This window comes from Hibiscus syriacus, unplaced genomic scaffold, assembly GCF_006381635.1.
Source record: "Hibiscus syriacus cultivar Baekdansim isolate YM2019G1 unplaced genomic scaffold, ASM638163v2 tig00017404_pilon, whole genome shotgun sequence".
Taxonomy (NCBI): domain Eukaryota; kingdom Viridiplantae; phylum Streptophyta; class Magnoliopsida; order Malvales; family Malvaceae; genus Hibiscus; species Hibiscus syriacus.
The window spans coordinates 1-13,795 of NW_024062406.1; the positions used below are offsets into that span (position 1 = coordinate 1).

The 13,795-nt window shown below is 33.5% G+C and overlaps 2 pseudogenes; one reads left to right on the forward strand and one right to left on the reverse strand.

Moving 5' to 3' along the window:
- Window positions 1–65: 65 nt before the first annotated feature.
- On the reverse strand, window positions 66–2,815 carry LOC120208725 (annotated as a pseudogene).
- Window positions 2,816–10,681: 7,866 nt separating this feature from the next.
- Window positions 10,682–13,690, forward strand: LOC120208740 (annotated as a pseudogene).
- The last annotated feature ends 105 nt before the right edge of the window (window positions 13,691–13,795 follow it).

A 13,795-nucleotide genomic window follows, 5' to 3' on the forward strand; every position in this document is an offset into this window, starting at 1 on the left:
TATCTCAGAACCTCTCAATCGATGATTTTGAGCGATGTTTGGATCAATCAACTCCAGTCTTTTACCTTCCCACAGTAGCCAGCCTGCTCAGGGCCATATGTTTAGGTACAAGAAGCCTTAAGGTAGGTATGAGGAAGAGTAACAAAGAGAGGATGCCTACATATGTTAGAAGGCTTTGGCCACACTCCGGATGGTAGAAACCCCTGTTCTTTTTACCACTTAATATTTCTAGCATCAGCACTCCGAAACTGTAAACATCGGACTTGTTTGAAAACAACCCTTCGAGTGCGTATCCGGTGCCATGTAGCCACTGCACATTAAAGTAAAACAACAAGTATAAGTAAAACCCTGTAAACTCTAGATGCCTACATTCGTTCTCGCAATTGTTTGTCTTATGAATTTTAAATCTATTTGCCCTTTTTCTTCCATCTCATATTTGACATTTGATGATATATAGTTAGAGAGGCATGACATGCATGCTTAGCAATAATGATAGTGCGAAGGAACTAAATGTAGTACTTACTATGTGCCAACAACTCTAACAGTGTTGGCTTCAACCTGATTGCCTCCAAATATTCTTGCCGTGCCAAAGTCCGATATCTTGGGGTTCATATCATCATCTAACAACACATTGCTTGCCTTCAAATCTCTATGAATTATTTTAAGCCGGAATCCTCATGCAGATATTGAAGACCTCTTGCTGCTCCGGTAATGATGTTTGAACGTTTTCCCAGTCCAGTACTTTGCATTTTTCAGGATCTGCCTTCAGAAAGCATAAGAGTGAAATAATGTTCTTAGTTATTAAAATGGCATACACACACACAAACAAACTTGAGCATATGCAGTTTATCTCATAGATAACTGACATGAACAAACAAGAAGCATCTACATTAAAATGACATGTGAAAGAAAGAGAGAGAGCAAACCGAATAGAAAAGCATCCAAGCTGGTGTTAGCCATATACTCATAGACAAGAAGCTTTTCGTCTTCCTCCAAGCAATATCCCAATAGCCTCACAAGATTTTTGTGTTGAAGCTTGAAATTAACTTCACTTCATTCTTGAATTCTTCCAGACCCTGCTTCGAATTCATTGAAAGCCTTTTGACTGCTATTCCTTCCCATTGGACATTTTCCCCTGAAAGCATTTTAAAGTTAGTCCTCCAATGGAAGCTGTTACTTCTATCATTGAGTGAAAGGTTCACAGCATGTTAACATGCATATAATCCAATTTTCTGTTGCAATATGTGCATTCTCAGTAGATGAAAGGACTACTTTCAACCTTGTAAAGGGCCAAACCACCTTCTCCAAGCTTATTTTCTGGAGAAGTGTGTGTTGCAGCCTGTATGGTGGCTAAATTGAAGTGATACATCTCCCTGCTGTGATCCTCGTCTGATAGATACAGATGAGTATCTTCCTCCCCAAGCGATCAGACTTTGAGCCTTGAGAACCTCTTAATAAAATTCGTTCACTTGTGCCTTCAACCGAGCATTGAGTTATAAAGTCAAACTTTGTGCCGAAGAAAATAATAAGATTTGTCATATGGCCTGAAAGAACTAAATTTCAAAAACACCTGTTTCTTTTCTTTTCTTGACTGAGGACGAATAATACCAGAAACCGGCCACCAGAACCGATGCAAAAACGCCTGCTATTGAAGATACAACAGTTACTATGATCTTCCTTTTGCTTTTCCCTCCCTTATATGTTCCTTCAGTTACATTGCACCAAATAATACTGTTATTTTAACAGGTCACAATTTCATCAACAAAGTCTGTAATCTTTCCTATGTGAAGATCATTCTTCATTGCTAGTAACACAAAATAATGAGATCACTTTATCATGGGAATCAATAAGCACCCCCAACGATTTCAAAAAAGGAGGATAAAAATAATCAAACAAGCCTGCTTTGCTTACCTTCATCCACCGGTGGTGATTCTGTTGAGTCCGAAGATGTTTGATTGTAGAAAGGGTACATTTCATACCTTATAAAGCAACTTGGAGATAAAATTCGCCACCCTGTTCTCTCTGCAGCATTCCTCCGACCGGTTCAACAATTGCCCCAAGCAAGAAGAACAGCTTCTAACATCAAGATCTCTGCTGCACTGAACCAGACCATATCTACGCTCCGGGCCGTTCCCGACCACCATTTCATTTGTTCTGAACATGTTCTCCGCATACGGTGCCTGATCAACTAGAGAATAAAACAAACCTAGGGTGCCGATATTTCCCTCTTCAGGTGAAGTACTGTTATGAGTATTCCACATTAACAACATTGGAAAAAACCGCGGCTGGCCAAAGAAGTTGATGTCCGAATATTGTAACAAGCACTGATCGTACCAAATGATTGCACTTTTATCAGAAGGGCACACCTGTGTACATGTTTGAGTAGCATTGTAGACGCAAACCCGACAAACATCGCTAGAAACATCACCTCGGCAAAGGAAGAGACTGTAAATTCCGTTCAAGCTGTCGTTGTAGAAGCTGTTGTCGGAAGCTTTAGAGGACATCGAATCCAGGAGAACCGTAAGGTTAGATATATAACCGGCGGTGGCCGTTTCATTACCTGGACCTAGACAAGCATGATTGTTATACGTTGCTGACTGGCAAGCGATGGAGCTAATAAGCTTGAAGATTGTGAAGAACCATAAAAGCAGGGACCTGGGTTTGTGAAGGAAAGTCATTGTCTTTTCATGCTTGTAATGGGAAAATGGGATGAGATAACTGGTATGATTCTGGGCTCCGGGTAGCCAATACAGAAAACTGATGTTTCAAAAGAAGTAGATTGGATTAGGTAAACACATTGTCCCTGTTTGTTCAGCTTCCAGGGCACCGTGTTGATTTTGTGCAAGTAATGGTATAAAAAATGTATAATATAATGAATAATTGTCGCTGCTCATAACAGTGACCGGTGGTTCACTTCAGCGGGAGAGTTGTTAATTCATTTCTTGAAGGCCTGCAATGGTGACAACCTTTTTAATCACGCCATTTGGAAAGTTCTGGGAGACAAAACGTGTACAGTGATGCAATTCATTTTTTTATGAAGAGCCTACAAATTCACCTTCTCCGTCCGGAATGTTGTTCAAATTCATATAAAAAAATAAAATTCAGCAGCCGGCAATATCATCCTCTTCTAAATGGCATTAAAAAAAACAAATTGGGCGAATGATTAGCATTTGAGTATTTAAACGAATTGTACAATGCAGACTTCTTTCAACAAATACTCATAATGTTCATTCAGCCTTTTACTTAAATTTTCTTTTGTCCGTAACCTACACGGAAAGCTGAAAGGGACCGACTGACAGAATGAAGATGAGAGAGAAAATGCAATATAAGGTTTTTATATACTCAAACTTGATTCATTTAGTTTACAGCTCTAGTTATGAATGCACCTAGGAGGGAGCTGCTTTTATAAAATTTAGTTGCTTTTATATTTTTATAGTGTGTACGTGTAACACACTTAACTTTTATATATATACGAGTTAAAGATGTCACATTAATCATACGAAATATTTACTATTTGAAAACCAATAAAAATTATTCTTTTATGAATATCAAAATACATTTTTATTTTAAAACTATTAATCACAAAAATCATAATTTGATATTTAAATGTCAAAAGTTAAAAATTCAATGCATATAGCATTTTAGGTAGTTTTGTACTCTTACATATCTTAAATTAAAACTGTTTGATTTGAAAATCGTTTCTATCATAAATAATTACGATTTAATAAACCAATATTCATAATTAGTAATGTCTTTTGTAAAACCAAACCTTGATAACTTAAACAAAAATATCTTAAAGAGACTCGAATCAGAGCAGCTAGAAACTTCTTTGATATACATGTCACTACCAAATTAATTAATAAACAGGATGTCCTTACTGAATCTGGTGGCATAACTGATTCCTCGAAATGATACTGATGCACTCCCTATTTTTTTCCCAATAGCTTGTACATACGTGTGAAACACTCACACACTAAGTTTTTACTTAATGAGATAACCAAGTAAAATATTTAACTTATAATACAGACAGTATCGTATAAAAACATTAATAAAATAAAACATATATAAAATTAGATGTCATTTTGTAATAAGAATTTATTATAAAAATATATAATTCAGATTGTACTATGTCATTTTAGATATGTACTTTTCTATTTCAGATCATATAATTGCAAAATCGTATTTTTCTTTTCGAAATCGGATCATTTCAAATTCATACTTTTCTTATTCATATCATGCATGTGGCCATTTATTATCATGAGAATACACGGTACGCGAGTCAGATAACGAGTGAGCACGCTATAAACAAATTTATTGTCAGAACAGATTGCACCGAGTCACTCTACCTCGTGTACCACTAAGACACCCGAGTCAAACCACAAGTGACCCATCTTGGTGCCATATAATGCACATATAAAGCTAATCAAATGCACTGAATCACTACACCTCGTGCACCACTAAGATACGCCAAGTCAGACCACAAGTGATACACACTGGTGTTATATTATAAACATATTCAGATTCACTCTGCCTCATGGCATGTTATTGTACCACTAACCCTCATTTTCATACAATGGGTATTATTCTAAATCAATTACTAATTTGCATGTAAAAACATTTATTTATATAATCGAACATAAAACTAATTATATAACATCAAATCTGGGTAGTTCACCAAAAATATTCACATGTTATGAAATAAAATATCTAATAATATATTTAGGTTATTCAAACCCAAAATGATATAAAAAATCATTTAGTAAATCAGTATAAATATATTTCATAAAATAATTCAAATTGTTTCAATCAAAAACCTTTGAGTTTAGCTCATCGCAAGTCATCCTCATATCGAATATAAATAAGTAAGTTGCACTCACCTAGTGCCTCACTAGTTTTTCCTACGATCACCTTTAATACTCTCATATCCGGTTCATTTTGATCTCGATTATAATCACGAACTACTTCGATCATCGATTTTCAACATATAAATGATTCACATACATTAATACTCATACTATTATAATAAAATTAAATTCGAATCGTAATTCTAAATATTCGATTTGATACTAATTTCTACCCTGAAATTGAAATCAACCTTAACTTAACCAAATTCACTCTTGAACTTCGTTCCTTTTTCTTTTTGTTCGTTTTGTTCTCGATTCCAGCCACGGTCTACTTAAAAATTAATTATCCGGCATAAACAATTTCGAACATATGTTAGTATCTAACCAACTTGTTAAGTATCTAACCAACTTGTTAAACACGCATCCGTATACAATCTGATAAAATACGGTAAATAAATATTCAATACTAATTTCTATAACTTAATTAATTCTACTCAACTCATGCCAAATAACCTCCCTAGTACTTGAAAATAATAATTCTCAACCTTAAGTCACTTAAATTTTCCAATACTTATAAATTACTCCTCAACTTTTTATAACCTTTCCAAATCAACCCAATTTCAACATTCTATCGTCATTTTTCCATTCCACCATTTACACAATACTTCTTAATTGGAATATTAATATTGCACTTTTGGAATTTCACCACTAACCTTCCTAATCATTGAAAACAATATTTCTTAACCTTAAATCACTTAACTTTTCTCAATCTAACATTTTACCACAAATAAATATTTCTTTCAAATCAAACTCAAAGTTTTGAAGGTTTTCAAACTAGTCCATTATCACTTACTTTAAGTACACTTCGATCACCATATTCAACCATTCTAACTATAATTTACAATGTAAAATACCAACATTTCTTAATTACCATTTAACTCTAAACTTTTCCAAACTTTGCAATTTGATATTTAAACTTATATATATATATATATATATATTCTTCCAAATTAAACCAAATGAACTTTCTTATACTAATTTCCAGCATAGTACCACAATTTTCAACATTTACTTTACAATCCTCCAACTTCTCAAAACTTGCAAAAAGATCCTCTAAGCTTAACATTGACCCAAAACTTAATTCAAACCTAATGAAATAATCCTTCTATATAATTTAAACCCAAAAGAAATTTTTATACAAAATTTCCTATTTTTTTCTCCATTGACACAAGTTTTGGATACTTTCTTTAATGGTCTCCAACTTTGATTCAAGCTTGGTTTCATCACCTACAAAACATTTCCATTCATTCTAATCATTACCATAACAAAAACAAATCAAAATCAACATTTCTTCATTCAAACCCACCATGACCGAATGCTTTCAACTTAGTCCCTTAATGATTTTTTTTATCAATTTTTATGCTTGTTTATGCTTCCATAACACTCCCTACATCAAAATCCAATCTTATTTCATTGATTTCTCACTTCCCCTTCATCCACCATAAAAACTCATTTTCACATTTCAACATGAAACAAGGCAATACTTATACCAATTTGTAGAGAATTTAGTGAGGAACAATTTCTTATTTCACACTTAAGTCCTAATTCTAATTAAAATGGCTCAAAAATTGAAAAACAAAGCTTTGCTTACCTTAGCTATGGAGGACGTCCAGCAGCCGGAGAAGAGAGAGTTTTCGTGAATTTTCCTTGAAAAAATCTCCCAATTTCACGTTTAGAATACAATTAAAAATGAATTTATTATCCTTTTTGGGCCAAAAGGCTAAATTGCCATTAGTGAATTTGATTATTTACTTCCATGCCACTCCTTCATCTCCATTTTAATATTAATAAATAACTATAAAATTTCATCTCTCAATTTTTATCTTTGTCCTTTTAATTTCCAAAATTCAGTTTAGTCACTAAATTCCATAGTTTCACTAAAATAGGGTAAATTCTTTAATTCGAGTTATCCGCTTCGAATCACTCACATTAAAAATTCTAAAACAACATTTCTAACTCATAATACCATCCTTTAAATTTTTGTAAATTTTTTATTCGGTTCAAATATCCGATTATTTTACCGAACTTTACCGATCAATAACTTTTCTATAAATTCCGGATAAAATCTTACCGATACAAAAATCATTCTTTTAAGGTAACCATCCATTATGGGACCAAAATATATATATTTTTTCAAAATTACACTTTAATTCCTTGAACTTTTCTAATTTTATTCTTTAACCACCAACTTTCAAATTTTACATTTTAGTCACTTGTTGAAATTTTTGGGGTATTACAATGTGGTTGATGTTCACTAATTGATCATAAAGTATGTATGCCCGTGGTCTAATTGCTCAACAAAAACAGATGCAGTTAAATTTAATCATCAATGTTTCTAAAGGAATTTGATTTCTTCATCTTCGATATTTTAATGGCTTAATATTTCATTTATTTTGGCCATTTTCTTAATCTTTCACTGTAAATACACTACAATACAATAGGTTTTAAAATTGAATTCCTATACTATCTGTATTGGCTGATATCCTTTTTTTAGTTCTAACACGTAGCTTGATGTTGTATTCTCCTTTTTTCCCCTAAACCACAACGAAAAGAAGGGTGCTTATTGAAAGACATATATTTTAGTTATTAACATTCGAAGGCATGAGAAATTTATCTATTATGAGTAAGGGTGTGTAAAAAAATTTGATCCATTGATCCGATTTGAAAATTCAGACATTTGATTCGTTTTTTTAATTTTCAAATAGTTTGGATCGGATATTCAAAAAAATTCGGATAATCAGATCGGATACGAATTGACTAAAATTTAATTTTGGGTTATCCGAATATCCGATAAAATGAGCTAATGGCATCACATATCCTCAAAGTATGACTCATTTTAAATTGGTCCCTAAACTTTTAAATATTCCAATTTAATCCCTAAAATATGGCTATCATTCTAAGTTAGTTCTCAGGCTTTTGAACATTTGAATTTCATCGCCAAACTATGACATTCATCCTATAGTGGTCCTCAAACTTTTTAAACATTTCAAATTTATATCAAACTATACATAAATATTAATCACATTTCTTATTAATAAAATCGTTTAGCTAGTTATATTATTATGTTTGAAAAAACAATTTAGGTTGAACCATGGTTGAAACTAATTATATATTTGGATGATTTTAGGGATGAAATTATAATATTCAAAAGTTTAAAGATCTATTTAAAATGAAAGTTATAATTTAGAGACATATGACATAATTAACTCGATAAAAATGGCCTTTAAAAAATTTACCCATGTCCTAATGACTCTAACCAACCAGCCCGTCCCTAACCTAAAATTTAAAATGGCCAACGCCCCAGCCACTATCCAGTAGATGAGATTGACCCAATAAGTCTGCGCGTTAAAAATTTAGCCAATTAGGTCATCTTCAAATAAAAGTATAATTTTTATTATAATTTATCACATAGAGTGAAATTTTTGAATAAAAATAATTTTTTTATTAAAATTCATCATATTGATATAACGAGTTTTACCTGTATTATATATTTATCGTAGATCTTTAAATCATTTACCTAATGTTATTTTAGACTAAATAATTAACCCGCCAACAATATTGAACCAATTTTGCCCTACCCAGTCAACCTTAAAATTAAAATGTGCGCCCTAACTAGTGACACTAGCCAGCCAGCCTGAAAAATTAGAATTTGTTTCGATTTTGTTCAAGCATATTTTGTTAAAATATAATATAATACAGTAGATAATATATTATATAAAGTTATGAAATACTAAATTAAAATTTATATTCAATTCGAAATTTTGGATATAAAAAATTCATATATCTAATTTTTTCAGATCAAATAGAAATAAATTTTGATAATTCAAAATTTTGAATACCTAAAATTTCAAATTAAATAATATCCGATATTAAAAAATATACCCAACTAATTATAACAAAGCAAAATCAACATTATTTTCAAAAGTCTCTGAAATCAATTTTGGTCTCGCTTCTCAATGGAATGGCTATGTCGGAGAAGTTATTGAGAACGGAAGGTGATTGAATTTCTAGCTTTCGCAAAAGTACCGTGTTCGATTAAAATCAGTACATATTTATAATGTATATTGTTATCATAAAATATAAATAAATTAAATTATCATGTTATAAGGTATAAGGTATTAGAATTATCACAAAAATAAAAATGTAAATATTATTAAAATTGTATTTATAATTTGATGAGAGACGTAGTTATAAGTAGAGACAATAATTAATTCAATCAATTATATAAAAGGGTTATGGACCCAAAGAAGTAGATATCTCGTATTTTATCTTATCCCCATTGGAGAGTTTATATGCAAAGAAATTATATATCTTGGATGATCACAATCTTTAAGATATCAACTTTCTAGATAATCTTTGACAATGAATTCAGGTACGCTTGCGGTCTTAATTAGTTTTTCAATCTTCAAGATCACTTTTAAAAGTTACTTTTCAAAAGTTTAAAAAAGTTATTTATTTAATATATCAAATTAAATTTTAAATAAATTTTTCATGAATTTAATTCGTCTTAAGTTCATATTTAATAATAAAAATATTTATATATAAATTTAATTATAGATTTATATAAAATGATACTCACTAGTGGCCAAAATAGAAAAGGGGGACTAAAGTGAGCTCGGATTAAAAATGGATACTTACTCTATAAAACCTAGTGTCTTACAAGGTCACGCCTATCAAATTACGCATTTCTATGGTATATAATTTATCTTTTGAAGTTTCGGGAGGAGGAACCGTCATTTAATATCCCCCTGTCTAACTTTTCGTTCTGTTCTGTCCCTTCCCACTTCCAGGCGAAGTTCCGGCCATTTCATCCCGTCGTCTTATGCATAATCGGAGGCTATCATCTACTTCAACAGTTGATCGCAAGTAGAACCTAGATAGCCGTACTCTCCCTTCGCCCACCGATTGGGTGAAACGAGAGAAAACATCTCGGGATTTTTAAGGCCCCCGTGGGTCCACTGTGAAATATTCTGGTAAGCTTCTGAATTCTCTTTTCTTCTTGTTATTTTCTAATTTCCCCACCGTCGGACGTCGATGTTCCTTCTGCCGCCGCCGTCCCTGAGCTGTTGGTAGTTACTCCTATGGAAATATTGCAATTCTTTACCGTAGGCAGGCCAACCTTACTTTCCAAGTGTTAGCATGCTTGAAGTATGAACTATATTATGTATGTCCACTGAGATGTCTTTGAGTCTACTTGTTCTACAGATTTCAAGGAAAGTTTTATTATTTGGTAGTTCCAAGTTTTTCAAATTGGTATGAAAAACTCAGAATATCTAGTTGAGACGGGCTTTATATGTGTCCTTGTTTGCAAGGAATAACAAGGGTATTTTCACACACACACACACACACACACATATATATATATATATATATATATATATACTTGTCTAGTTTGATGATATTATTATCATTAGACAATCAAACAAGAAATAGAAGAAGTGATGACTTGTTTAGGCGCAAAGCTTTCCAATAAAGGATTTGGGTGAACTCCAATATTTCCTTGGTAATGAAGCTCAGAAATGGGGAAAGTTGATGCTTCTAAGTCATAAGAAATATATGCTAGAGTTGTTGAGAAGACTAAATTGGATCTGGTGAAAGATACGTATTATCTTTAAATTCTAAATTAATTCAACTTTCTATTTTTACAATTACCTTATTAAGATAATCTAGTAGGAAAAAAAAGATTATAAATGGGTTGTGATATAAGTGGGGTGTTGGATTTCAACCTGAACAGCGGATTGCCCAATTATCGACCATTAAAAAAGAAAGAAAAAAAATCTCTTCCAAGGGTTTTTGAGTTAACATTGGTCGTCTTTTCTAACAGATTATCGAAGTAAAAATTCAAATGGGGAGCACCACAGTCGATAAGACAGCTGATGAGCTTCAGCGAGAGATCGATGAGCTTCATCGCCAACAACGAGAGGTTTCTCTTTGCCTTTTTCTCTTAAATGTGACTCTACAGTATACCGTGAAGATGCATATTTTTAATTAATCTGTGTATGATATATTATAGATTACGGAGAGGCTGAGGGATCCTAGAGGGCTCCGAAGGGGAGGGTTGTCGAGCATCGGTCCTCGTAATTTTGCATCCAATGGTTCTCTTCAACGTGGCTTTCTTCGACCTGTATGTTTATATTTCTCTTCAAGTCTTGTTTATGCTCCTTTTCTCCTTCTAGGGCTTTTGAAATTTTTCTAGTTTCTTTTCTTAATGCTTGTAGGCGGATAGGACAGATGTAGAAGATCAACCTCCGGCTAAGAAGCGATTGTCGTCAGCTGTTGTAAAGGTAAACCTTTTCTTGCTGGATTGAGCAAGGCTGGATTTACGTAGATTTTCTTTGCACTTCCTTTATACCATTTTTTCTATGGGGTCTGAAACATTCTATTACAACTTTCTTAATTTCGGATTGAAGGTGGAAGATGGAGAGATTGTTGACGAGGAAGTGGAAAAGGATGTCAGTGACATTGCTGTTGAAGGATCTGGTCCAGTAGATGAGAGTGATATAAAACAGTCAACTCTGCAGCAAGATGGTTGGTCTAGAAGGGATGGAAACCAAAGACTGAAGAAGGTTTTTCTGCACTCTAAATTTGAATTTTATAGAGCCGTGACATTATTTAGGTCCATGAATGCATGATATTTTTTGTTGTCTTTTTTGTTAGGATGCTGAAGTTCCAATTGCAGATCATGTTCCAAGGATTCTGCCCAAGGATGAGGACCCGAGCTTGATTAATAGGAATAGAAGGATGTTGGGGCAACTTTTAGGGACTTTGGAGGTATTTATGTTGTAATTGCTGTCTTAGGGAATTGATAATTATTGAAATTCCTTCTCAGGATTGATACGAGACTGCCTAAACTTTATTAAGTAAAGCAAAGATCTAAAGAAATGGCTTAACAAGATGCTGTGAACTGCAAAGTTGCACAACAGTTGCAATATAAAGTTCTTTTTTGTAGATAATCAATTTCAGCCTCCCATCTCCGTTTGGATGGTTTTATGTCAATATATTCTTGAATTGGAACTTGGAGAACCTATCATTTCCTTGTACTTAACTCTAGTGTTACCTGTTTCTATGTGCTGGCCTTTGTAGATTCATAATGATATCTTCTTTTTGTTTGCATTTTTGCAGAGATTCAGGAGAGAAGATAAGCAACTTTCGGGGACAGAGGCATTTATGAGACGATCAAATTCTTTGCAAAGAGTAAGCTTGGGTTTTTTCATACTGTAATTTCTGATTTCTTATGAAAGCTCGGTGATTCTTAGGGAATACGAAAGTATTATCAATTGGCTGGAATAAACATTGGGGTTTCCATGAGACTCCTAATTTTATGTGTCAATTACAAATAAATAATCATTGAACAGTTTGAAGATTTGCTGATCACTACGTGTTTGGGTCTCTTTGTAGGCTGAGCAAAGAGCTCGTGAAGAAAGTGAGAAGCTGAGGCAACAAGAGCGTGAACAGATTGCAGAAAAGAGGAGGAGAGATCTGGTTGTTATTGACCGTTATTGCTGTTAGTGTTCAATGTAGAAGGAAGTAAATGGTTCTTATTGCTTTCTGCTTCTTGTTTCAGACTCTCAGGGCTCGTGTGGCTGCGAAGGCTGAAGAAAAGAAGCTGGAGTTGTTGTTTCTTCAGTGGAGTGAGCACCACAAAAAGCTTAGGAATTTTATAAGGTATTTATGTATTATCAATTTTAGTATTATATGGTGTCAGCTCCTTTGGGGCATAAAATCTTTTCTGCTTTAATATTGATTTGGCATTGAACGACTCTAGCATTAACACACCCTTTCTGCATACCCATCTGTTGCAGGTTAATTTTAACTTTGGTCCAGTAGTATCCATATTCACAATTTTATTGAGACAGATAAGTTTCTGATCAAGTGCATATTTGTGTTGAAGCATCCAAAGACAAATTCCTACCTTCTGGGATTTGGGTAGATTGCAATAGTTCTTTGATAAATTTGGACTAATTTTGGTTGCGTTTGGAATGTGTTTCAGGACCAAAACCGAGCCTGCAATATATTATTTGCCAACTAAACCATTGAATGAAGATGCGGCCATACATGAGCAGCAAAAAGAACAAGTAGGTTCTCTCCCCTATTTCTTGAGGCTTACTGAGAAAAGTTATAGCATATTAAAAAAACCAACTTTCTTCACTAGTTTTTTTCTTCTTCCAGAAGCTAGGGGTGTCATTTTTTTTCTTGTGCTATTAACTGTCTTTTATTAATATGTGATGCTAATGTTAATGTATATATTTGCATTTGCATAACAGGAGTTTCTAGAGTGGAAGGCAGGTAGGAGGGAGGAATTATCTAAATATCAGAAGCAGATAGGAGAAGAGTATGTTGGAAACGTGGAGAAGGAGTTGGAGAGGTGTCAAAATGCCCGGAAAGCTAGGAAAGCAAACAATGACATGAACTTACAAGAAACTATGGATAAGGAATTGGATAGCCACAAACTGGAGCATGGTCCAAAGAAGAGAAAGATACCTGGTGGAAACAACAATGAAGACGAGGAAGATGTGGAAGATATCAATGTTGGGGAGGATGATATGATGGATGATGTTTGGATGTTGATGATAATAATGGGAGGGCTGATGAGACTGCCAAAGCAGAGCTTCTTAACACTAGTCCACTCCCTGATAATGCTGAGCAACCATTACCATAGACAATGCCGATGGTCTTATTCGAGGTCTTTTGTATTTTTTTTGTTTTTGTCGTAGAATTCATTTTGGCATATGATCAACTTGTTCTTAACGTCACAAATAAGCAACTTGTTTTTTGTTTTTGTTGTAGAATTCATTTTGGCATGGCCGTAGATAGAATTCATCTCTCTTTTTTTCTCTAAGCAAATAAGTTTTAGCTCAAACAAATCCGAGGAAAGCAGAGAGTTTGTGAGG